The 27,434-nt window shown below is 44.1% G+C and overlaps 1 protein-coding gene across 1 annotated transcript in view; it reads right to left on the reverse strand.

Moving 5' to 3' along the window:
* Positions 1-3,861: 3,861 nt before the first annotated feature.
* Positions 3,862-27,434, reverse strand: part of SMPX (small muscle protein X-linked) — a 52,448-nt gene continuing 28,875 nt past the window's right edge. The window contains exon 5 of the mRNA XM_029241296.1: positions 3,862-4,291. The gene's annotated coding sequence lies outside the window, so the exon portion shown is untranslated. The remainder of the gene's footprint in view (positions 4,292-27,434) is intronic.

Raw genomic sequence — 27,434 nt, forward strand, 5'->3', positions numbered from 1 at the left:
GTGTGTGTGTGTGTGTGTGTGTGTGTGTGTGTGTGTGTGTGTGTGTGGTTTGTCTGTATTCCAAGTGGAGCTCCCACCCTCCCCCTCCTCGGCCATCATTATCACAACCATGATGCCTGGCAATGACTTCAAGATTTGGAAAACACGAAGTTTGGGGCGGGGTGTTCGTCTGTTTAAGATTTAAGGAGTCTTGGTCTATGCACAATTGTTATTAATCACTGGAGATGGCTATGCCTGTTTCCTTGCCTGCAAATTTAAATAAAGGCGACATACCATTTTCAAGACATTATAACAAAGTTGGACTCACCCAGATGATTTTAGAGCACTAGGCAAAGGCCTAATTTCCAGTACTAAGCAGAAATGTCCATGCCCTGGTGGGTGTCCAGCCCCCAGAAGTGGGTAAGGGAGGGTGAGAATTGCCTGAACCCAAAAATCTTTGTGTGGCTGGAGCCAGAAGACACAGTATAAAACAAAGCTGTAAATAAACCTCAAAACCTTCCCCATTTTTGTTTTGTTGTTGTTGTTTTGGTGGGGTTTTGTTTTGTTTTTGCCTAAAGCCTGCCATTAGCTGTAAGGCAGTGTGGCTTGTGTGGGCAGGTGGATTGAATGTCAGTGTGTTCCAAAATGCTTCTGAACAGGAATTCCTCCAGGACCCTGCCTTGTCTAGTGCACTATAGCGTCCTGAGCAATATTAAGGAGCGGAAGGGGTTTGCAGAGAAGCCTAGAGCCGTCTTTCTGTTTGTAGAGAGCAGCCCGCCCACCAGGGTGAAATCCTGCCTGCGCCTCTCCCCGTCGCTCCGCCCAACTCGCGATCAGATTTGAAAATTAGATGTTAGACTGCAGACCTGCTTTTGCTTTGTAGCTCATCTGCAGGTATCTGAAGCCCAAGGGTAGAGCCCCCTTTGCGCCTGGGCTCTGCTTGTTGACTGTATCCTCATTGAACTAGGGGAAGAGCAGGTCATAAAAAAGAGCCTTGTTATAGTGCCGTCTCTCGTAGCCCGGGGTGGCACTGAATTATTTTGCACTGAAGTCAAATGTTATGGGAGTTATTTTCTCCTTTAATAAACAAGCATAGGGTTGAGGGGTATGAGGCCAAGTGCTTCCCAGAATCTGAAAACGATTGCTCAGTTGAGGTTTTTCTTTCTCTGAAGAACACCTTTAGGTGATGGTGTTGTTAAGGCTATAATCTTATTTTACAGCCGAATTCCCTCTTTTATAATCAGCACAATTTTTTTTTTGCCTTCGGTGTGGGATCTGAGCAGGTTTGGTCATTTGCTTAGAGAAAAAATGAACTCAGTGTATGAGCTCTAAGGGTTTTCTTCGCCCAGCAACATGCTGGCAGGTCGTGTTACCCTGAATGGTAGCAGTGTGCGTGGCTTGTTGACTGAATACACGATCACGTCTGAATGTTAAGAAAGTTTATCATCTCCTTTGGAGAAGCACAGAAATTTTGCGGATGGTGTGTGAGGCAAGGAACTAGCTGTGGGCCCACTGATGCATCTATTCAACAGCAGGTTGAAATCCAAAGGGAGCGTGAATTACCAAGTTAAATGCAGTTTCTGTTTTAAGCTAGAGACTGCAAAGCAAGGGGAGAATGCCACATTGCCTTCGAAGGGAAGTTTTAATTGATCAACCTGTGGCCTTTGAATCCAAATGAGCTGTTTTCATTCCCCTTGAACCTTTCCACGTCTTATCTCGGAGGGGGGACCCTAATTCTAGGTCAGCACAAGAGTGTAGGAGAGGGAGTGTCACAGGATGGCACAGTCACATCCCACTCCTTCTAGGGACCATAACAGGAGGCTTTGTGTAAATCCTCTAACTGCTCTAGTTCAAAATGAGCGATACATTTGGGTAATTATCATCCCCCTTTGCCCTGGGCCTCACTTTAAAAATTCTACTGTGTCATTCAGCTACTCGGGAAGTAACCTTGGAAGCAAAGCTAATTACCCTCCAATCTGTGCTCTAGAAATGTAAAGATCTTAAAAAGTGAGTGGTTGAGACAATTCTGGAGAGCCTTACTTGTTCCAGATGGCTTCTGCTCCAGAGGGAGAAGCTTTTCAAGTGTCCCACGCAGTCCTGGACCCTGTGGGGCCTTCTCCTTTCACTCGGGCCTCAAGCACAGAGCACAAAATGCTGTCCCGGGGAGGGGAGAGACGCAAGGGGATGTTCTAGGTGAAGGTGCCGTGCTCCCCCCAGCACTCCCTGTGGAGCCTGCGCAAGGCGGGCAGCCAGCTGAGGTGGGTGGAAGGACTGTACTTTGCCCTCAAACATCCTCCCCTGTCAGCAGAGTCGCTGATAGTTGGACCCTTTGTAGCACGTGCACTAAAAACGCCATTGTACCTGTGCTTGCTTTTAATTACTCAAACCAGTGTTGTTTCTAGTTTTCTCTCTCTCTCCTAACAAAACTTCAACTACTTGTACCTTGTTCCGCCCCCACGGAAAAGCTGCATAATAATCAGTTGTTTACAAGCCTGTAAGGTAAATAATCACACTGCTTCAGTGTGATGTATGAGTTTTTAAAGAGGCATTTAGCATGACATGTGTGAATTTTTAAAATTATAACTTCATTGAAAATAAAATCTGTCTTTCCCTAGATTATATGTACTATCCAATGACTGATAGACTATGGAACTTGATAAATCCCATAGAGTGAATTTGAGTCTTAACAAAATAAAATACATATTAAGTGAAAAGCTTTTAAAAAACACATTGAATTTGTCTAACGACTCTGGTCTTTATGCTGCAAATTTGACTTGGGAGACAGGCTGCATTAAAATATGAAGATGGTTTTTATAACATGAAACCAGAATTTAATTTTGAAACTGAACATGGATCATTTATATATAAACAAAAGGAACACTGGGGCAAATTTTGTAACCCTACCCAACTACCCTAATTAGGAAGGAGTGGAATGGCCTGAGGCAACACGTCACCATATTACTTAGGATCTGTTCTGTTGACAGATGATGATCTGGTATATTTTGTTCTGCTTGATATTCCCCGCCCCGTATGTCTACAGTAGATTTAGATCATCAGGCTAAGCCACAGCCCAGCGAGGTGCCTGGGACCCACGACCAGGTGGGCGCCCCTTCACAAATCCTAAGCTCATCGGGCACCGCCTTAATCTGCAGCCAGTCACGTGTGTGCAATAATAGCCCTGCTTTTGGAAACCTATCTCTATGAAACAGAAAAGCTAAAGACTAATTTGTGCTTGGGATGTTTGAAAGGACATCTGGTTTTCTTGTAATGGCAGGCAGTGAAGTGAGGAAGAAAGTCATGGTGTTGGGGTGTCTGCCTACCAAGTGGGTGATACACTTGTCTCTAAAACGGTGTGATCTCGAGAACCTGGTCCCTCAAATCTTCGTATTGTGAAGTTACAGGGACATCTGGGAAGATCAGCAGACTCTAGCGTGGCATGGCTAATTCTTCTTGGCTTGTGATTGTTTCATAGAGACTCTCCATCTTAGCACCAGTAGACACACTTCTTCTTTCTTTGGATAGCTAAGGTATGAGCTGCCCCTCGCTTTCATTCTGATGTCTCAGCTTTATTGTGCCTTATAATGGACTCTACTCCATCTGGCCAAAGGGAATTTTTGAGCGTCTATGGAAGTAAAATGCACTCACCATAAAAGCTGTCCCTGAAGGAGGAATGTCAGTGATGCCCAGTTCCTCAGGCATTACTTAACTTCATTTGCAATGATAAGTCAGCCATAGCTTTACCTGTGGTCCCCAGTAATTCAGAATGAGAAGCCCCCACTTAGGCAATGTGGAATTTGGTTGGCGCTTACATCTCATTTCTATCCATGTGGGGGAATATGTAGCTATCTGAAGATATGAAAATTAATGTAGTCTAGATTCACATTTTACATTTACTCAAATATTTATTTGAACTCATAAAAAGTTTATTGACATAATTTAGAAGATGAAGAACTAAAATACATTCCAAATATTGACCAAAATAGTGTGGGAAGTCGCTCAGAGAACTTTCAATCAAAATCATTGCTATGCATATTGCCATATCCTTCTCCATAGAATCATATCCCTCCTCAAAACCACACCCTCCCAAGTGGTGAATTCTTGAGCTGATTTGCTCTGCAAGCTGCCAAACGTGAAGATAAAGTAAGTAGTGCAGCCAGCTAGAAGGAAGAGATATAAATGGACAACCAGGACGTTTCTGCTAGAGTCTTAGGCATTCGGGAGGTACGTAATCTTCATACAAATATATAAAACTTTTCAGTGAGCTATTTTCATTTGAATCCATTCTCTTACTCTTCAATTCTTCACATCAAGCCTGCAAAGGAAAAAGCAAAGGAACATTAGTTGAGTTTCCATGAGGTACTTTTAGGGACAGGTTGTAAATCAATATGATAGGTACAAGTCAAAATTGAAGGCCTCATTTTCACTTGAAAACTTCATTTCTTGATTCCATGAAGGTAAAGTGAAGTATGAGTAGAAGGTGTGACCATCAACTCTGGCTCTAGCGATCTGAGTAATTCTAAACTAAAGGAGGATGGCTTTCTTCTGAAGGATTAGACTATAATGCCGACCTTATGATTATGACTTGCAAGACCTTTGGTGCCTTGGTAAATTTGCATTCATGGCTCCCATCCTCCACCCCTCCCTAGAGCCACCCCCATGGCCATGTAACTTTTTAGTTTCCTACCATCATGAGTAGGGTAGGATTCCTCATGCCTGAGGTTAGCCATGTGACTTGCTTTGGCCAACAGGATGAGGTAGAAGTGATGGTGTGTCAGTTCTGAGCCTGAGCCTTAAGAGGGATCACGTGTTTTGGTTTTCCCTCCTGCACGTCTGCCATTGCCACAAGTAGGGTATGCCCAGGCTTGCCTGTGGGCTCCTGGAGAAGGATGGGCAGCATGTGGAACAGAGCCCCCAGCTGACACCGATACATTAGTGAGCCCAGCCTAGATCAGCTAAGCCACAAACACATGAGCCAGAGTAATAAATGCTTTTGTTTTAGGGCATTGGATTTGGCGATGGTTGGTTATGCAGCCATAGCTAATTGATACGGTGCCATTTCCTTTAAAGGCTCTTGCAGTGCCGAGATGGTTGAACATTATTCACCCATTTGTTTTCCATTATTCTTTGCTGCCTTTTCTTGCATGCTTTACTTATGTGGATGGGCTGAATCTTTTCTAAGAAATAGAATGCTTACTTTTTTTAGTACCAATGGCTGTAGAAACAAAACTCCACAGACAAGGATCCCCCCACCCCCGCTGCGGCAGTCACTATGACTTGGCTCTCTCCATATCCATTCACAACCCCCTTCGCCCTTGCTTTTCTCTACTCCAAAGGCTGGTAGCCAAATACTCTCTTTCCCAGTCTCTCTCATGGCTTGGGGCAGCCATGTGACGCAATTGTGGCCACTGAGCCCCAAGGAGAATTCTGCAGCAGAGGTCTTTTAGAAAGTTTTGCTTTCCTGTGTATTTCTTTAGAGATTACAAAGCCTGTTGCATCACTTAACAGTTATATAGCATTGCTGTGATGCAGGTTGTATTATACTCATTGTTGAGATGAAACACCTAGAGGTTCAAAGAGCCAAGTGAGTAGCCCAAAGTCTCATAGCTGGTAAAGAGAAAAGCTGGGATTTGAATTCCTGTGTCCTGACTGTAGGGCTCCTTCCACTCCACTAACGGGAAGGTTTGGATGGTTTTTGAACTGGAGGGGAAGGTAGGAAGGCATCATTGACTGCAGAACTGAAAATGTTACCAACAGCCATCAGCACTGGCTCACGTATTTTTTCTAGCATTTATTTCTCTTTGTTAGAAACTCAGTTTTTAGTCCAGGTCATTCACCAGGAAGAAGCAAGATACCATCTCCTTCCCAGCCCAGGATTTCTTGGCTGAAATGTACTTTGTTGACCAGCAGCTTCCCAGCGTCACCAGGGCGCCCGCCTCCCCATGCCAGTCTGTTTCTCCCTCGCGCAACCTGAACCGAGTTTGTTGGACACTCACTGCTTGTGTAACGTGATTCAAGCCTTCAGGCCACTCCCTCTTGCCTGATAACTTTAGACTAAAATCCTCCCCTCCCCCCATGGCTCTCCACATCATAGGCTGCGGTGTAATTAATTGCCTATATGCATCCTCTCTCCCGGCTCATCTCTTTCCCGCCATAGCTGTCCTGCCTCTAGGCCGTGACCTTCTGAAGGGTATGAACATGCCCTATTCGTTTTTGCATCCCATTTCCTATCATGGCGCCTGACACAAAGCGGGAGCCTAGGGATTGGTGAGGTGGAGTGCTGGAGGGGTGAGAGCAGGACAAGAAGTGGGATCGGAGTGCTGGTGAGGTAGCAGGAGTGGGCGAGGGACCGAAGATGCAGGAAACCGGCAGTGTTGATGAGCTGCGCTGCGTCCCCACTGTGCTGTCACACCTGTCCTAGGCCCCAGCCGTAGCCCCATCATGGCCAGCGTGTGCCCAAGCCATTTTACTGCTGTGGTCACTGTGCTGGGTGACATATGGCCAGTCTGTCTGGCCGAGTGAGAGGCCCAGCACAAGCTGCCCTTGAAACCGAGACATTCCTTGGGCTTCTCTGAGCAGCATGGAAGGGGTGATGATTCATAGTAAGTTGTCACTGAAGCCTGTCCTATGAGGTGGCATTTCTCTCCAAGAAGTGTCCAGACTGTGAAGCCTCATCTGCAACCAGAAATAGGAACCATTTCTATGACAGGCTTGATACGGACTTTGACCCCCACACGTCTGTCTCACATCGGTGGAATTATAGCTATACTGAGAAAGAGAGGATGAGCCATTTGCAGTGACCCTCCAGTGACTGTTTAAAAACCCTAAGATGCCCCTCATGACCGGCTTCGGCTTGTGGACCTCTCTGACTTTAAGACAGTTTTGGAAACATAAGGAAACCTTGATGCAGTTTGCCCAGACCACCATGGCCACTGAGATCACCATATTATTTAGGAAAAGCAAATGCACAGTTCTTTATGCAGTACTAGCCCCAGGGGAACTGTGCTTCATAGGGGGATGGAGGAACCACTGACTTTACACAGTGACCTCATTTAATCTACAAAGTGAGCCCTAGTCTTCCTTGTAGAAGGAACTGGGCAGGAGGCAGCTGATGGAACAGAGGAGTCACTGCAGTTGTTGTTCTGCAGACCACCCTTCCCTCCCCCAGCTTCCCCTCTCCCTCCCAGATCCCAGGAGAATTTGAGAGGGCCCAGCAGCCCTGGACACAGGACACTGCTGATGGCCAAGGTCACAGATGGTCCTTCCAGGAGTGCAAGGCCCCGAGAGGACCAGAGTCTCCGTCCTTGGCCTGGTGGGACTCCGGGTGTTCTCAGAACACCTTTATGTTACCGGAATACCAGAATCCAGGAATTCAGAGACCTGGGTGAGGGCTCAAATTTAAAAATGGGAACAATGGGAAGGGATCCAGAGCTAAAATTGCCCCTGCTGTAAAGCACACTTGTTTGTCGGGGTGCTGGAATGCAAGTGTGTTGGGTGGTGTCCCAGGCCACACTGCTCTGCTGCCTAGACAACAGCTGTCAGCTATTCTCCTGTGTCCTGTTCTCCTGTCGGGGACATTGGTGAGAATGATGGAGAATGCGAGGCCCCCTGCGGAAAAGTCACTCTCCAGCTACCGCACACCCCTTTTGTACCCAAAGCAAAAAAGTTTACATTGGGAAAGGCACACCTTGGCTGGTGCAAGGGTGATACGCCAGATATCTCCCGTGTGTCACTCTAGGTCCAGGCTGAGGAGCATGTGATGTTTACACCCTGCCCCGCCCCATTTATAGCTGTGTTACTCATACTTGCCGCAGCCCCACATACATCATTTAGGAAATGGAGTCCACTCAACACTGCTCTGCATTTGGTCCTTTAACCAGACACTCGGGGGCGGTGCAATGATTACTTCTTCCTACGTGGTGCTAAATCATAGAGCCATAAACACAGTGGCACTCAAACGTAATCGAGAGAAAGGCCGTGCCTCGTGTTCCATCTGGTTCCGTATGCAATGACTGACCAGGCACCCAGAGCAAACTGGTTGAAGCTCTGGAGTTTGTTAGAGGGCATTTGTGGAGTCCCCTAGAGCTCCTAGCACACCTCCACGCCAAGGTCGGGGACCCAGGAAGTGCACGGCGTGAAACTGCACCCGGATAACTCCAAACCCAAGACTATTTTATCCCCACCAGCCACTCATAGAGTAAGAGAAACAAAGCTCTAAGTAAAAACTTCTAAAACTTTTTTCTTAAACTGTAAAATATCCACCCAAATTGGGTTTTGTGCGTCATGAAGCCTTTGGTGGCTAAAATAAAAATGGAAATGTTTCTACCAATAACTAGTAAAAGCAGGGAAGAGCAGAAAGACACAAAGAGCAGGACATTTTGGGGGTAAAATTCTGCACCTAAAATCCAGAGTCAACAGTGTTACGTGCTGGGTGAGGAGAATTTGAGTAACCTTAAGGAGAAGGCAAATTGCATGTCCAGGTCAAATCATTAAAAATAAGCTCAAAAGGGGTTTTTTAATCCTACTGTACTGAGAGTTTGTTGCCTTGGATATCAAGTCAGGGTTCGGCAGGTGAGACAACACTGAATTTGTTTGGGGAGATCTTGGTGGAATAAGGGGTATAATCCAAGACCAGTCACCACTGGTGGCTGCTAGTTTTGTGGTCAATTTCTCCATCTGTCAGAGCACAGACCACCCTGTTTCTAAAGGGGCCACAGATTTTACTGGAGAAACACTGGCCCGAGACTCCCTAGTAAAGCAGAGCTCGATAACGCGCAGAGGTAGACAAAGTAATGAACAAGTCGAGTAGACTGCTGTCTTAACAAGAGGTTCCAAAGATGGCAAAACCCTTCTATGTTGTTTAGGCTTGAGCATTTGAGACCTAGGGACAATGGCGCTTACATCAGAAATACCCAGTATCCTCTTAGAACTGTCTGGCACGGTCTCTGGCAGTCAGAGGTCCTGGGACATCCAAACGGAAAAGCAATTTCTTGACATAAAGTTAACATATGAAATAAATGTAGGCCTCCCTGTCTCTCTCTAATAAGACATCCTGGAAAGCACATTGTCACAGAGATTCCCTTAGAGCTGATTGACATTTTGTTTGTTTATTTTTACAGTAACAATTATGGAAGTCAGTGGTCCATAGTCTCAGTATTCAAATTAAAAACCTGGCCATTGGTACACCATCAGGCAGATATAAAAGCTTTGTAATCCTCTAAAATAGTAAAACTGTTTTCGAAGATTGAATGGAACTTGAGTTTTCTTATTGCTCCTCCTTTTATAAATCAGGAAATTAGGGAATTCCCTGGCGGTCCACTGGTTAGGACTCCACGCTTTCACTGCCGAGGGCCCGGGTTCTACCCCTGGCCAGGGAACTAAGATCCCACAAGCTGCACAGCACGGCCAAAAAAAGAGAGAGAGAGAGAGAAATTAGGAAATTAAAATCCAGAGGGGTTGAATCCAAGGTGAAGGTCCAAGGTCACACAGCTAGTTAATGGCTGGTCCAGGATTAAAAGCCTGTCTGGAGCTCTTAGCCCCTACAATAAATCTTTACATGTTGACGGTATTAGAGGCATCTTGCATGAACAACTGATACATAGAAATGTACCTGTAATGTAAAAATAATTTGACTTGGCATTCTTGTACTTGTTCTAATGAACATCCAATTTTAATTTCAAAAGATATGTTTGCCTTGTCAGAATTTAGTTTTTAAAAATATTTTTAGAGAGTAAAATGCACAAATCTTAAGTGAACAGCTTCATGAATTATTTTATGTATGTATATACCCATGTATGGCTCTTATTTTTACATAACTCTTAAATACTACCCTGTATGCCAGTAATATATCATCAAGGTTTTGTTTGTTTGTTTGAGAAATACTAGTTCCAAGAGACGATAAAGCAAGTTTCACCTTTGGAAGAAAGGGAGGGGAGGGGAGGGAAAAAAATCTTTTCCATGGTCAGATAAATTGAGGAATACGGGGTTAAGCACAGATAAACCATTTTCTTCGTTTTAGAGCCCCTCAGAGCTTTAAATATACAAATATATATTGTGTATATTGGGTGTGAGGATGATATCATGTAGCATTTCAAAATTTACTTGATTACTGAATCATTTATCCAGTTTTTTACTGTTTGTATTCTTTTTCATTTATCATTCATTATAGCACAGATAGTGTGCATACTATTCCATCAGGTGGATATATGAGAGTTGAATTAATCGTAATCCTATTGTTGGACACAGGTTCTTAATCAATTTTGCTATCATAAGTGAACAAAACTTCTCCCACACCTTCTCCCACACGTTTTCTTTAGGATGGCGTCCATCAAGGCCTAAGTGGGTTGGAGGACATACAAATCCACAATGGCTGGAACTTTCTCCATTTACTAAGCCCCACACCCTCATCATCTAGACTGGCATAGCGCCTGCTGTACAGAAGACAATATCTGTGGAGGGAATGAGAAAGTGTCCATTTCATGATCATTTTCCCACTTATTTTTGTGAATATTACAAGAGAAAAATTGCTAACTCTTTTTTCATTGAGTATCCCCCTTTGAATACTAGTGAGGCATATTTTCTCATGGCTTCTCTACTAATTATACATCTACTTCTGTGAATTGTGAGTTCATTTCCTTTATTTATCTATTAAGGTGTTAATGTTTTGCTTCCCGATTTGCATGGGCTCTTTATACAATTGTACACTTCATGCAAAACAGTTTTCTTGATGGAGTTCACCATTTAATGTTTGGGGTTTTTTTTTTTCAAGTACGGAATTGATTTTTAATTAGCAAGATTTTGAGGGATGATTTTGATGGCTCTTCTTTAAAAAGCTATCTGGGCAAGCTTAAATCAATGCCTTCATTTTTTTCCCCAAATCAGTCCAACCGTTATTTTTAAAGTTAGTTATGGCCAAATCGTCCCTTTTGAAGCCTTCATCAAAGGCCTTTAATTTTATCACCTTAAAAGTGATAAGAGGTCAAAAAAGAAGGATGTTCATGGAAAGAAAAGCCTCGCCTTGGAGATGTGGGGTCTTATTTAGAAGCTGTGGTAAATCACTCCTAAAGTTGGGGAGGGGGGTGAGTTTTTTTAAACCCCCCAGAACAGGAGCTCAAACTTGGCTACACATTAGAATCATCTGGTGAGTTATTAAAACTTCGGAGGCCCAGGTTGCCCCAGAGCAATGACATCAGCGTCTCTGCGGGTGGGCTCAGTATTTTTTAAAGCTCCCAGGCTTCTGATGTGCAGCCAAGGTTGCGAACCGCTGACCTAGGAGCACTTCTCAGACTTTAATGTCCAGAGGAAGTACTTGGTGATCCTGTTAAACTGCAGATTCTGACTCAGGAGGCCTGGGATGGGGCCTGAGGTTGTACATTTCTAGCAACCTCTCAAGGGATGCTGTTGCTGTCGGCCCATGGACTACACTTTGAGAATCGAGGGTCTAGAGCAGTGATTCTCAACGAAAGGGATGGTATTTTGCCCCCCAGGGGCCATTTGGTGATATGTGGAGACATTTTTGGTTATTAAAACCAGGAGGAGGGAGTGCCACTGACATCTAGTGGGTAGGGCCAGGGATGTGCTAAACAGCCTACAGGCCCCAGGACAACCCCCACTCCAAAGAGTTATCTGGCCCAAATGTCAATAGTGCTGAGGGTGAGAAACCCCTCTAGAGAGGGCTGGTTCTGTGAACAAAAATGATCCCAAACCTGAGCTGGAAGGCTGTCTGCTCTGGTGTGATGAGTGGTCCCTTCTGAGAAGCATTTCTGATAAAACATATGAGTGATTTTTTTCTGATCAACTTTAATGAGATTAAGATCCCCTTGTGGGAAATTAGATTTACCTGCCTCACTAAATTAGCCTTGTGACAGAGTTTAAAGACCACTTGTACCCAGTCTAACAGTGTTGTCTAACCACATTTTTTCCTATTCCACGTTTTTGAACTGGCTTTTTGAAGCCTCTTTAAGCAGCTTTGAAGTAAAGCTTTGGCATGTGCTGGCAATGAATTCATCGGAGAAATTGCTTCAACACCCTTTGCCTTGCCAGCCTCCAAGCTGCTTCCCAGGTGGACCCTGTCTATAAATTCAACTGTTTACTAAGTGCCTTCTGTTGGAGACATTGCAGTGCAGACTCTGCTTTCAGATCCCAGCAATCCTACTTTCTAGCTGCTTCACCTTGGGTAAGTGCTCTATTAAGTACAAGAAAGTAACAGTCCCAAACTCCCAGGGATGTTGTGAGAATAACATACTAAGTGTTCAGCAGAGTGCTTCCCACATAGTAAATGCTCGATAAATGTGAACTGTTACTATTACTCCAAGCTGAAGACCCAAAAAAGCTTATAGATCGACGTGCCTGCCCTCCTGCTCTGCCGTCCAAGCAAGACTGAGTCTTTGTTGTCTTGGCGTCAAGCTCTTTGTGGCGTTGATGGTTGGTGGAGGTCTAAATGAGCGGAGAGCACTGAAAGCAGTGAATTGAGTTGAAGTTACAGAAAAAAGAAGGGCTGGGGCAATCAGATAATCGGATTCTGGGGAAAGGATGAAAAGACATTTGGGATAAGAAGTCTCTAGGATGAAGGACTTTCAGGCTGATAATGAATCAAGAATGTTTAGGTCACTTTACAGCGTTAATCGTAGGTGAAGATTTGCATTCCTTTTTGACACCGCTTTCGATGATCAATTTATGTTTCTTTTGGAGGAGGCTCTGTGCTTAAATGTGCTTAAATGGTCTTAAAGGTGGAAACCAGATGCCTGGTTTTATTTTGATTACATTATATGCCAGAAAATGTATTAAGTAGGCACTGTGGATACACTAGTGGGCAAGTTATCCCCCTTCATGGAACTGAACATCTAGAAGGAAAGTCAGACAAGAAAATAAGTGATGGCAATCCATTCCTCCATGGTGATGGGTGCAGCTGTGATGGGACAAAGGCAGCTGTGGATGCTTTATCCAGTTTAAGGGGCTATGGAAAGGCTTTTCCAAAATTGTATTTAAACTGAGACCTGAATGATGGGTAGGAGTTAGCCCGCTCATAGGTAGGGGAGGAGAGAGATTGGAAAATAATATTCTGAGCATGTATAAAGGCCTAGAGTCAGCATGACACCTCCCTGAAGTGGCTTGGAGCAAGGGATGCCCTGAGTGGGCAGAAATGCCAGTTGGGAGAACCTGGTGAGTCTGAGTCAGCTGGTGCAGGCCCTGGGGGCCGTGCGGAGCCACTGAGGCCTGTTCTGCAGGGCAGTGACATGATCACTTTTGTGTTTTTACTTTTTTAAAAAACCTGTTTACTGCAGGGCTCTGGTGAGGAAAAACGAGGGAGAAAAGGCTTTAAGGAGCGAAGGGCACAGGTCACTCTGACAGCTGTGGGCTATTAATGCTCCGATTGTTCGTTGAGGTCATATGCATGGCAGCAACAAACATGGTGGATGAAAGGAGTTTGCAAACCTTCTTTCAAGGTGAAAGAGGGGTCAAACATTTCAGAAACTCACAGCACTTATCCAAGGGCTCTCGCCTGAGGATTGAGAAAGGCAGCCCCTCACCATCAGCAAGGGCCCAGGGACTCCCCACCGAAGGATCTCTGCTCCAGATCTCAGACTTCCAGCAGGGGCTTAGAAAAATTCCCACGGGCCTCCCACTTTATTTGGAGAACTAAATACGAGACAAATCACACGTGACCACAGACTGCCGGGTGGGCACTCACCTGGCAGTGCGCAGTATTTTGTGGGCTAGGAAGAATCTGAGCTTAAACAAAGCAGAAATGGACAGTTTCTCTGATCCCATGGCTTAATTTATTGAACAGGGGAAATAAGCCTTGGGAGGAAGAAGGACCCATTCCTAACGATTTAACCATTAATAAAGCCCTACTATAAATGGAACTCAGGAGAGAAGGTAGCTTGTCAGAGGGCGAAGAAGTGGCCCCATTAGGCGAAATAGGTCAGGCAGGGAGAAAGTCGCCCTGTTCCTGCTAGTTACGTTGATCAGAGTGACAAGCCTTGTTGTTTTTTAACTGTTTGAAAAAGGATAGAGAATAAGAGGTTTCTTTCTGGTTGTTGTCCTTCTTAGAAGATGGCTGTTTCAAAGAGGATCCTGAAAAGAAAAGAACTGATAGTATTTATTACAGTTTTGAGTTTTGTGCCTAAAAACCTGTGTGTATGTGTTTTCAGAAACATAAGTTTTTACCGAAAAAAATTCTGTGCTTCTCCTAGGGAGTCCCTATGGCTGATCACTGTCTTTCACTTGGGATTAATGAAACAGCAACTCCTAAGGAGGGTGGCCTTTCCATTGATTTTTGGTGTTACTCTCTGCTTTTTTTCACCCTCGGAAATCAAGAGAGAACAGGAAAACTATCACAATAGGAGAACAAAGCGAGGAGAGGGAGTAGTATACAAGCTAAGATTTAACCCTCCAACCCTGACTTTTTAGTTTACTTCTGGATTTGCCCTCCTTAAGAGGTTCCACTTTCTTCTCCTTCCTTTTGGAGCACCTCCTCCCTAATGACTCAAGGAAGTGAAGAAAAACGTTTCCCAAGTGCTCAGAGTTTGCACTTTGCTTATATGTTGTCTGGTTTATAAAAGCTTCTGCTGTTAAAAACATCATGGAAACTGGCTTCACATTTGGAAATAATCTTTCTAATCTCTCCAAAGATAAACAACATTTGGTGTTTTAAATAAATACAAAAACTTGTGGATGGTGAGGATCAGTAAGGTTAAAAGAAAAGCAAATACTGAAATGTTAAGGCTATGTGACTTTGGGCAAAACCTCACTTCTCCAGACCTCAGTTTTCTCATCTGTAAAAAAAGAAAAAAAAAAAAAGAAAGAGGGGTAGGCTGCTGTGTAGGCATCCTCCCAGATGGCCCCCAGTGCGTCTTGCCACCTGGCATTCATACCCTTGTATAGACCTGTCCAACACCAAGTAAAGCTGACTTGTGTAATCAATAGCATATTACAGAAATGAGAGAGTGTGACTTCCGAGACTGGGTCATAAAAACCAATGCAGCCTCAGCCTTGCTCTCTCTTGGGTCACTGGCTCTGGGGGAAGCCACCTGTCATGTTGTGAGGGAACTCAAGCAGCCTAGTGGCACCAAGGCCTCCTGGTAACAGTCATCACCAATCAGCTAGCTGATCACCTTTAAGATGAGTGCGCCAGATTAAAAGTGGATCTTCTAGTTTTAGTCAAGGGTTTAGATGACTGCAGTCCCAGCCAGTATCTTGACGGCAACCTCGTGAGGGATGCCAGCCAGAGTCATGCAGCTCAGCCACTTCTGAATTCCTGACCCACAGAAACTCTGAGATAATATTATTGTTTTAAGCTGCTAGGTTTGGGGTAATTGATTATACAGCAGTATATAACTAATACGGTTGCCTTAAGCCAAGTCCAGCTCTTATATTTTATATGTCAATGAATAGGTGTTATTTCTGGGAATCCTGAAAAGTTGGCATTTCATTTATGTCAAAAACCAGATCCTAGCTGCAGGGTAGGACTGTATTGCTTCAGGCATTTCTAAAAAGATGAGTAGCCAGTCTCTAGAGACATGGCATCCTGAGAACTCATGGATTCAACTTTGTGGAAGCAGGCCAACACAGCTGGCTGACCTTGAACCAAAGCTTACAGTGCGATAGTTCAGCACCCAGCAATTAGTCCTTAGCACAACGTACCAAAAACGTATCCCGCTTATATTATGTCTACACCCAGACACTGAACTTGTTAAAAGAAACTTCAGTGGAATGGGGACTTACCTGGGCTCTGTTCTCAATGAGTCACTCCAAAGGGTGCAACTGGGATTATTTGGAGGGAACAACACCCCTAGCAGTTTTTAGTGTGAGATGAATTGGGATAGGGGTTAAAAGTTGCTGATTTCATGGTTAAACTCAAGTGACTCTCCAGGGCGGGGGACATATCTGTAAAGCAGGGGGTATAGAGAGGACCTCTGCATGGGCCTGGACCTTGGTTAGACCAAGTGGCAGTGGTGGTGCCCTGACCTGTGAGAATATGTCTCTACGTTTCTTGGGATAGACACACATCACGACACTAACAAGGCACAGCACACTCACTAGGGGGAACCAGCGTGTCTTCAGCCCCTTCTAAGCCCTTCTAAGCTATTTTTTGGACTCATGTGGCAGTCTGGAGAACTTAGTATCTCTTCCCCATGTCCTGTCCCAAACGGAGGCTGTGGCTCACCACTGGATCACCCTCTGAATAAATGTACGTATATGCTGCATGGCTTTCCAAGAGCGTATGGCTTTTTTCCATAGTTAGAGATTTTCATCCCAGCCACCTTGATATTCAACCGAAGAATTACTTTTCCAAACAAGAAAGATTTCAGTTTGGTTTGTCCGTGGAGGATCTGAGAAACATTCTCTAACTCAGTCCTTCTGACCTGAGTTGCACATTAGACTCACCCAGAGGTCTTGTGAAACATACCCCTCCCTCAAGGAATTATGGGTCGGGGTGGGGCTTGGGCAAGTCCAGGTGATCCTGGTGTGCAGTCAGCACTGTGGATGGTCTAACTGTACCCAACAACTTGCTGCTGCCTGACTCCAGGACTAAGATAACTAGAATAAAAATAAGTGATTCTCACCCAGAGCCCAAGGCTGGACAACTCAGTTGTTCAGAAACTGGCTTCAGTTCTTACACCATAATATTTGAGAAAAGCTATACAACTGCCTATCAATCAGCCAGGTAGCTGGGATCCTGGTCCTGTCTTGTATTGGACTTGAAAGATGTTCAAATTTAGAATGTCTTCTGTGTTTTATTTCCACTACCTGGACATCCATAACAGTATGCTTGAATGAAGATGATCAAACCTGGCTTTTTGGTCTCTGCATATATTTGAAACTTAGCAAGGCCTTCCTTAGAAATATTTCTACAGAGATTGGAACAGTGACTCCTCTTCTTTCTTCCCAACCGCTGCATCCAGAGGTCTCTGTATTATTTCTTACAATTGCATGTGAATCTAAAATTATCTCAATAAAAAGTTTAAAAAGAAAACCAGGTTGTGCGGTACATTTGGCCCCTGGGCCCTGGTTTGCCAACCCTTGGACTGTAGCAGTGTTAGAACTTAACAGTTACAGAAATTAATATTGTATCAGTGAGATTAAGTGACTGGTAGGTAAGTTGATGACACTAGCATTCCTCATGCATTATTATTAGGATTATCCCTCATAATTTACACAGTACATTTCACCCCCATGGAACTTTATCTGCCACATGGAGAATCAGCCTGGGGCAATGGTTCAGAGTCAGACAGCCTGGATTTGAATTCTGGCTGCCCCGCCGTCTAGCTGTGCCGCCTTGGGGAGGTCATGTAGCTTCTCTGTGCCTCAGTTTTCTCACCTGTAAAACGGAGCTCTTATGTACACTAACTCATTTAAGAATTACAAGGTAAAGTGCTTGGGACAGTGCCTGACCCTTGGAAACACTATTATAAGCACTAATGATTGTTGCTTCATTGATGCATTATGTATCTGAATTTCAGCAAGCAAATTTGGCCTAGTTGCTCACTATACCTTTGGATACTAGCTGTAAGACCGTGGACCAGATAATGGGATAGTTAGGGGATTTGGAATGTCCAGACCTAAACAATCTAGATTGATGGCTCTAGGTCAGTGGTTCTAAAAGTGTGGCCCCTAAACCAGCAGCAACAGTCCATGGGAACTTGTCAGAAATGCATATTCTCGGGCCCACCCCAGACCTACTGAATCAGAAACTGGAGGTGAGGCCCAGCAATCTAAGTCTCAGGAAGCCCTCCAGATGATGCTGATGTATGAGAAAGTTTGAGAACCACTACTCTAGGCCAATCCAAAGAGTTTCCATTGCCACAGCCCACAGGATGCTGTCCTTGGTGCTGCCTTGTCCCCACTCTCCTCAAGACCTCAGTTAAATACAGGGACGAGCTTGCTTCTCAAATTAACAGATCAGAGGTGCAAAGCCAGCCTGGAGGGATATCTACACTGTTGGATGCTGGAATGTGGACCTGAAATGATCTCGGTCGGTTGGAAGTGCCAGCCAAAATTCGCAAAGTTGTGATTTTTAATAGTGCTTTATTTTTACCTAATGCAAATTTCTAACTCAAGTTTCTTGGCATTTTAACTCGTACATGTTCAGCGAGGTTGTCAGCAGTGATGGTGGGTATCCAGGCACCACATTTCTATTTAGCACCATGGCCAGGACTGTAGGATTGCAGCAGGTTGACCCTGAGTACAGGAGCGAAGCCCTGCCCATCACCTCTTGGCATTTCATAATTTGATCACCTAGTGAGAAAGGGTGCCTGCCAGGAGAAAACAGAGTCTGCAGTCAATTATGAAGGGATGGCAGTGAGATGGTGGGGAGGTTTGGGGTCATTCTAATGCAGCTGCATTTGCCATCTGTTCTGGTCTCTGAGCATTATCAGCTGTTTTGTCTTATCTGGGCCACGTGCTCTTCCCATGCACTGGGATTCCCTGCCAGCCAGGGGCTCTAAGAGCAGCTCGGTGGTGTAGCCTGCTCCTGGCCGTGGAAGCAGGTCTATAATTGGCCCATAATTGGATTGGATTTGGCTCAGACTGGCTCCCAGGTTGTCTCTCCCCTGACAGATAACCAGAAGTAAACTTCATATATAATTCTGCAGGGAATCTGGGATGCCATTTCTTGGCTGTTGCTGACAATGGAGAGCTTTCCAGAAGAGTTGACCTTTAGGGTGATGATTTGGGGCTATCTTAGAGTGAAGTTTTCCCCAGGCCCATTGGTTTGCCACCTGGTCTTTCTGAAATTAAGACATTTCAACCAGATTTTCAAATTTCATGATCAAATATGTGTGTGTGTATATAAATGATACAGTATGTTTTTTTAATTAGGCAGCAAGAAAACAGTAAATAGAAATGGAAATTGAGATAGTACCTTTCCTTTGAAATATATGTATAGATCTAAGTGGGTAGCTTAATCCTAGCTCTCTTTCTCTGTCAGTGAGAGAAGTCCCTCTGGGTATAAGCAGAGCCGTTACCTGTCCTGGACCACAGCACAGTTTGTAACTAACCCCTCCTTGGCACCTGCTGCACACTGCATTGGTGGTCCTACTTTTCTGATTAAAAGGGATCACACTCATTTTCTACAGATGGACTTGACTAGACTTAATAATTAGTCTTAGAACAAACTTCCTCTTGAGGGACATGACGATACATCCCACAATCTTCCACCCTGGGTGAAGCTGGAAGTCACATAAGAATGAACTGCAAATTCGATTCCTCCCCTACCTGTCTCATAGAACTGTTGTGAGCCTTGAAAGAGAATGAACACAGAAGTATGGTGGAATTCTTAAAAATCAAGGGCAAGGGCTTGTTAATATTATTACTACAAGTAGGTTCTAGTTAAAAGATGGGATTTAAAACTTGCCATAAAACTCTAAATAAGCCTCTGTTTCCTCATTGCCAAGTTCATGGCTTCCCCTAAGGTGGCCATTTCACAGTGTCCAAGCTGCCATGTTATGCGGCACCTGTATTTATTACTGACTGCCTACCTGTTTCACTCTTATTACAAAGTAGACATGACTTAATTGTCAAATTAAGTAACATCAGAAAGAGGGAGAAAACACTCCTGGAGAATAATAAGATGGGGAGGTTGGATGTGAATGGGGATAAGCCAGGACAGGATGTCATGGAGCAGACACAAAGGCACTTCTGGATGTTTAGATCGACATGGATCTTGTTTTAGTTTCCGGACCAGACTTCAGTAGTACACAGTCTGTGTACAAAAGATTACTAAAAAGATGAGATGCCTCTTTTTTTGGCCATCAGGCCCGTTCAAAATGCTCAGTAAAATGGTGTCTGAAATGCATTGTTTTACTTTTCCTTGATAGTAAGAGAATGGCAGCTTGACTCTTTAAATATTTCTTTAACTGATTCTCTTCAGAGAAAGATCAGAAATTGCAAACTGGACATATTTGGTAGTTAAAAGTGGCTGGGGAGGGGGTAGAGATCCCTTGAAGTCTCCAAAATCAAATGAAAGTGCTGAAGTGAAATGCTTGTCATTTTGCTGGCTTTGGAAATAGGAGCTGCTGCAGGTTTTGAAAAATGGGACTGCAGTGCCTCCTCCAGGAGAAAGATGGTACCTGCAGATTAGAAATCATCTCAGGAATACTTCAAGGAGGGGTCCTCCCAGGTACTTACAAGGGTCTCAGTGAGCTCAGATTAGTCACAAACAATTAATGAGTTTTCTTTTTCAGTGAGCTTTTTCATACTCCTTGGGGAAATATGCAGAGCCACCCTTCAGAGAGTATTTCATTTAAAAACCAACCAACCAACACTTGGCCTTGGAAGAAAGGGGCTGAGAGCAGAGGGCATGAGCAAGGTGTGGGGACAACAAAGGGGAAGGACATTTTCTGGATGCCACTTTGTGCCAGGTGCCCCATCTGAGTCAACTCACTGTCTTTATGGTTGCCTCTGAAGATCGGGATTATCATTTCTGTTTATAGACGTGGCTCAGAATGGTCAGGAACTTGCCCAAGGTCACAGACTTACTACGTGACATAGCCGGCAGTAGAGCGCAAGTCTGTCCGACTACATCCAGCGTGTCCAGTGCTCAGTGTCTTAAATTAAGTTGGTAACGTGCTATCGTTAGTAATAATAATAGCTCCCACTGCACTGGGGACTTTGTACACACCATGTGTTTCTCACCCTCGACACTCCTGACATTTCTTGTGGGGGGCTGTCCTGCATGTTGTGTCATGTTTGGTGGCATCCCTGGCCTCTACCCACTAGATGCCAATAGTACCCACCCTGCGTTGTGACAACCAAAAATGTCTCCAAACATTGCTCAATGTCCCTTAGGACGGGGAGCGAAATTGCCCCCGTGAGGTAGGCATTTCTCTCATTTTTCAGAAAAAGAAACGGAGTGCTAAGCCAAATCACAGACCAAGAGAATAACAAAACCAGGGCATGAACCTATGCCTGCATCACCTCTAAGGTGTGTGCTCTTCAACCTTCTTTCAGTAGAATATTTGTTTTGCAACATCCTGTCTAGAATCTCTGTCACTTGTATTCAAAGGCCATGACATGTTTCTTCCTTCCTGCTGCAGCTGTTATGTGCTAAGGTCCCCTCTCACATTCACACCCAACTAGACTGGGAGTCCCTCGGGGGACATTGTCTTGTATTGCCTACCGTTAGTGTGATAGTGCCTGGCATGGAGTAGGTGCCCAGATGTTCACTTACTAAAGGAGTGAATTCATTCCAGTACTTTAACCCTTTCTGTTCAAACTCAGTTCATGCTGTTAACTTGTTTTATGGAGAAAAAGGTTAATTCGGCCAAAGTAAATTCCAGGTAGCCCAAGTACAAAATGATTAGGAAATTAAAATTGAGTCTGAATAAATGGATGTTTGAACACTCAGAATTTAATAACCCCGTTTGGTAAGTTTTCAGGAACTGCTGCTTCTGGAACTAAAGAGCGGCCATGGTTCCTATCATTTGTATCTAAAATTGGGCGTCAGGCAAGAGCTAGGCAGAAAAATGTGTATGACGTGCTAAGGATTCGGCTGCGCGTGTGACACGTCACGGAAGGAAGTGTCAGTGTCCTTTCTAGAAGGCATCCTGTGACTTCTGGGTGGTAAGACAGGCTTACTTTCTGCTGTTTTTCCAGCAGTCAAGATGAATGGCTCTGAGCAGTCTTTGTGCCACCCGCCTGGTCAAAAACGACTCCAGTCTGTCCGCTGCTTAAAAGAAATTGTCCCTCAGTGAGAAGCCAATTGACTGTCCCTGCCTGGGATTAAAGCAGCCACCACCTCGCCATCTGCGTAAAGCCCTAAACCGGAGGGTGTGGAATGATCAGTTCCCGGGCAGGGAGCCGTGGCGAGGGAGTACAAGTTAAATGTGCAAGTCTCGATTTCCCCCTCGTGACTCTTTCTCCTTCTCAAATGCCACAACGTGCGGGGGGAGTTAAAACGAGCAGCGTTGTCACGATGCAGCCAAGCCTGATTAGACAGCCTGGAATTGACTTCCCCAGTTTTCTACGTGGGCTGCACACAGCATGAGAAGGCATGAAAGAAAAAGCTTCATGGGTAGGAAACGGCTGCCTCTTGATGACACAGAGACGCCTGCCAAGCCCTCGCTCAGCCCAGGAGCAAAGGAGTGCTCTGCAGAGGCTTGGCCTTCCTCTGCTGCAGTTTTGTCAGCACTGGGCCAGGGCCACAGCATCCCAGGCGCAGCCACCACTGCTGCTGTTCCATCCCCTCTCCTTCCTCTTCCCCTCCTTTCCTTCCTTTCCTTCGCTGCCTTGGCCTTTCTCTCAGTGTCTCTCTCATGCTTTCTCTGATATTTACAGACATTAATGAACCCTCTGTTTTTCCAAGACCCTTAAAGAGAGCAAATTATTTGTGCTTCCAGGCAATATTCTGCCCATTCACCTGACCCCGGCTAGACTCCCCGATGTGTATTCGAATCCCCAAAGCTGACAACCTCGGTGCCTGGTGCATGCTTTATGCTCACTAAATACTTGTTGAATGACTGACTGAATGCATGCATGAATTGGATAAATGAATGAGCAAACGAATGAACGCGTAAATAAACCAACATGTCAGAGTTGTGGTGTCATCTCTTTGTGGAGGTGACAGTTTCTGCAGCCTCTTTAAGCCTTTGTTTGTTTTTACTGTGACCTAACGCAGTGATATATTGGAAAAGCCCAGAAGACTACAGTTAAATAACATTTTTAAAGAATGTGGTGGGTGCTAGTGATTAAAAGGACTGGCTGTGGAGTGCGACAGATGACAGTTGGCATCTCATCTCCGTGACTTAAAAGCTGGATGACTTTGGTCAAGTTACACAAACTCTCTCAGCCTTCTTTTCCCCATAAATGAAATGGGCATCACAGTATATACTCCATGCAGTCAGCATGAGGAGTTAATGAAATAATGTATGTGAAGTGCAAGACACAGTGTCAGTTATATCACGAACATGTAACAAATGCTAACAATGACAATAAAAATGATGACATTAGGGGCTTCCCTGGTGGCACAGTGGTTGAGAGTCCGCCTGCCGATGCAGGGGACACGGGTTCGTGCCCTGGTCTGGGAGGATCCCACGTGCCGCGGAGCGGCTGGGCCCGTGAGCCATGGCCGCTGAGCCTGCGCGTCCAGAGCCTGTGCTCCACCATGGGAGAGCCCACAACGGTGAGAGGCCCACGTACAGAAAAAAAAAAAAAAAAAAAAATGATGACATTGATGTTAGTGCTGATGATTACTAATACTGTATGTTTAACATTCATATTTTTAAAAACTTGATGAGAGACTTCCCTGGTGGTGCAGTGGTTAAGAATCTGCCTGCCAACGCAGGGAACACGGGTTCAAGCCCTGGTCCGGGAAGATGCCACATGCCACGGAGCAGCTAAGCCCGTGCACCACAGCTACTGATCCTGCATTCTAGAGCCCACGAGCCACAACTACTGAAGCCCCTGTGCCTAGATCCCGTGCTCCACAGCAAAGAGAAGCCACCGCAATGAGCAGCCCGTGCACTGCAACGAAGAGTAGCCTCGACTCACCGCAACTAGAGAAAGCCCGCCCACAGCAACAAAGACCCAACGCAGCCATAATTAATTAATTAATTAGTTAGTTAAAAAATAAATAAAAGATTTGATGAGCTGCTGAGATAACCTACTGCTTTCTGATACTTTTGCAGTGAAAAAATAACCTACCAAAAATAGTTGTGTTTAAGGCCTAATATGTACCATACACCATAAATATATTTAGTTTACCAGTTGACAAGAGAATCATATTTAAGAGTAGCTGATTCCTAAGTCTCTGATTAATGTGAAGAGATTATAAATATTAGGCGGTTAATTACTATTCTCTTTTTATTAATGTTTTGATTTCTGTAAAATGCAGTGCATTGATTGCTTGGAAAGGAACGTTTGCAAGTTGGTCCTGACATGAACTTTTCAAGTTGATCAATCAGCGTTACTTAGCCTCAGCACAACTAACATTTAGGACTGGATAATTCTTTGTTGTGGGGGGCGGGGGCTGTCCTGGGCATCGTGGGACATTGACCAGCATCCCTGACATCTCCCCACTAGGTGACAGTGGCAGTCCATACTTCCCTCAAGTTGTGACAACTCAAACTGTATCTAGACATGGCCCTCTGCCCCCAGAACCACTGGGTTAGGGTAATGAGTTCCATTGCATTGGGAGCAGGGCAAGCGCCAGTGGTAACTGCCCTTTAGCCCATGGAAATCTACATGCCGGAGTACAAGGTTTTACAAAATTTGGTCCTGAGTCACCTCTGCCTTCTAGAGAGCTGGCCGGAGCAGATGTGCTTCTCTGGGCTCAGATCTGTTCTCACCAATTTCACATCCCTACTGAGAATTCACACACTAGGCCCTCCAGATCTCTGTTTTAATAGAAACCATCCAGGTAGCTTCTGTGTGTTTGTGTGTGTTTGCTGAGAGGCTCTTAAAGCAACTGCCATGATCAGCTCAAAGGCTCCTCACGTTCGCCCTCAAGAGTACTTTACACCCACACAGGCTGTAACCAGGGCCTAGAACAGTAGCTTTGCCAGGCAGGTTAACAAATGAATAAAACCTTGATGCAGTTCAGAACCACTGCAAAACTCATCTTTATCCTAACCAAGTGGGGAGCAGGAAAAAAAAGAGCATCACAAATCAAAAGAAATGTGGCTTCACTAGAGAGTGAAAAATCCCAGCATAAAACCATTTCCTTCAAACAAAATGAATAGAGCTTCTGTAATTGGGTCAAAGCAGGGAACATTCCAAAATTGAGGACAAAAAATTTGCAGCAAACCACAGAGAAGACCTTTGGAGAAGTTGTTGGGTAAGTTTAGTTCTGTGTAAAACAAATCAGTCCTCTGTCTTCTGGCAGAGGGAAAAGGTTATGAAATCATGATAAGTCAAAGACTATGAAAAATAAATCACTTAATTCTGAAAGCTACAAAGCGGCATAAAAAATTCTTATGATAGAGAAAGACAAATACTATACGATCTCACTTATATGTAGAATCTAAAATGCACACACACAGTCATAGAAAAGGAGATCAGATATATGGTTACCAGAGGCAGAGCAGGGGAGGGGGAATTGGAGGAAGGTGGTCAAAAGGTACAAACTTCCAGTTACAAGGCAAAGAAGTACTAGGGATGTAACATACAACACAACACAGTGGCTATAGCTAACGCTGCTGTGTGGTATACAGGAAAGTTAAGAGAGTAGATCCTAAGAGTTCTCATCACAAGGAGAAAAATGTTTTTCTTTTTTCTCCTTTTCTTTTTATTGTATCTGTATGAGATGATGAATGCTAGCTGAACCTATTTCTATAATCATTTCACAATATATGTAAATCAAACCATCCAGCTGTATGCCTTAAACTTAGGCAGTGATGTATGTCAATTATTTCTCAGTAAAACTGGAAAAATATTCTTATGAGAAAATGTGAAGTGGAAAAAGCAAGATTCAAAACCATACATGTGCTATGAATGATGCTCTGTAGGAAAAAAGTAAAAGGAGAACCAGTTCCCATTTATGTGTAGTTATTCTGTACCAGGTGCTATGCCTAGATGTATTTTTAAAAATACCTCTCCCTAATCCTTCACATCTCCCTAATCCTAAACCCTATGAGGGAGACACCATTTTCTGCTTTTTATGAAACGAGGAAATAGAGACATAGAGCTCAAAGTTGCAAAGGTAGAAGGTAATGAGACCAAGTCTTCATGACCTGAAGCCCCATATTGTTAGCAACTTAGTTGTATTGCATTCCATATGTAAACCCAAGGGGAAAACTGGAAGGGAAGATATCAACTTGAGTATTATGATAAATGGTGATCTTACAGGTGATTACATTTTGTTTCCCAGCTTCTATTATGTTGTTACAGTGTTTATATAAATAGGTTGTTTTAGCTTATTACATTTTACCATTTAAAAGGGCTGATATTTCCATTCATGCATCAGTTTAATCATTTGCCATTTATGTAGATATGGGTTAAGCTTACTCTAAGATGATAAAGGGCCTGGTTCCCAAATATGGAGCTGCTAATATTGATTTGATTGGTTGGTTATTGATTTGATTGGTTGGTTATTGATTTGAGATCTTTGTTCTTTTTTAATATAGGCATTTACAACTATTAGTTTCCCTCTAAGCACTGTTTTTGCTGCATGCCACAGTTTAGTATCTTGTATTTTCATTTTCATTTGTCTCAAAGTATTTTCTAATTTCCCTTGTGATTTCTTCTTTGACTGATTGGTTGGGTTTTTTTTAAAGAAATTTTGCCTTTTTAAAAAAAATTATTTATTTATTTATTTATTTATGGCTGTGTTGTCTCTTCGTTTCTGTGCGAGGCTTTCTCCAGTTGCGGCAAGTAGGGGCCACTCCTCATCGCAGTGCGCGGGCCTCTCACTATCGCGGCCTCTCTTGTTGCGGAGCACAGGCTCCAGACGCGCAGGTTCAGTAATTATGGCTCACGGGGCTAGTTGCTCCACGGTATGTGGGATCTTCCCAGACCAGGGCTCGAACCCGTGTCCCCTGCATTGGCAGGCAGATTCTCAACCATTGCGCCACCAGGGAAGCCCGACTGATTGGTTATTTACGAGTGTTAAGTTCCACAACGTGTGAATTTCCCAAACTTCTTTCTGTTCTTGACTTCTAATTTCATTCTGTTGTACTCTGAGAACATACTTGCCATGATTTCAATCCTTTTAAATTTATTGAGACTTGTTTTGTGGCCTAACATGAAATAAGTCCTGGACAACGTGCCATATGTGCACTTGAGAAGAATGTGTACTCTGATGTTGTTGGGTGGAGTGTTCCGCTGATGTCAGTTATATCCAGTTGGTTTATAGTGTTATTCAAGCCTTCTATTTCTGCTATAGACTGAATGTCTGTGTCCCCCCACCCCAAATTCATATGTTGAAACTTAATCCACAGTGTGATGGTATTAGGAGGTGGGGCCTTTGGGAGGTGAAAGGTCATGAGGGTGCAGCCCTCATGAATGGAATTAGTTCCTTATAAAAGAAACCCCAGAGAGCTTCCTTGCCCCTTCTGCTGTGTGAGAACACAGGGAGAAGATGGCCATCTATGAACCAGGAAGCAAGTTCTCACCAGACACCAAATCTGCTGGTGCCTTGATCTTGGACTTCCCACCCTCTAGAGCTATGAGAAATGAATTTCTGTTGTTCATAAACCACCCAGTCTATGGTATTCTTTTATACTGGCCCAAAGAGACTGAGACAGTTTCCTTGTTGATCTTCTGTCTAGTTGCTCTATCCATTATTGAAAGTGGAGTATTGAAGTTGCCTGCTATTATTGCTCAATTGTGTATTTCTCCCTCCAATTCTGTTAGTTTTTGTTTCATGTATTTTGGGGGTCTGTTGTTAGGTGCTAAACACACTTCATCAAGGGTCTGAGTACATCAATTTGCCCTTCTGCTAACACTGTCAGAATTAGCCTTTGAATCAGCAAGAACAATCGTGATGCGTAATGCTTAACATTTAAGAGTAATGAACACCT

Source organism: Monodon monoceros, unplaced genomic scaffold (assembly GCF_005190385.1).
Source record: "Monodon monoceros isolate NGI ecotype Baffin Bay Population unplaced genomic scaffold, NGI_Narwhal_1 Super_Scaffold_22, whole genome shotgun sequence".
Classification (NCBI taxonomy): Eukaryota; Metazoa; Chordata; class Mammalia; order Artiodactyla; family Monodontidae; genus Monodon; species Monodon monoceros.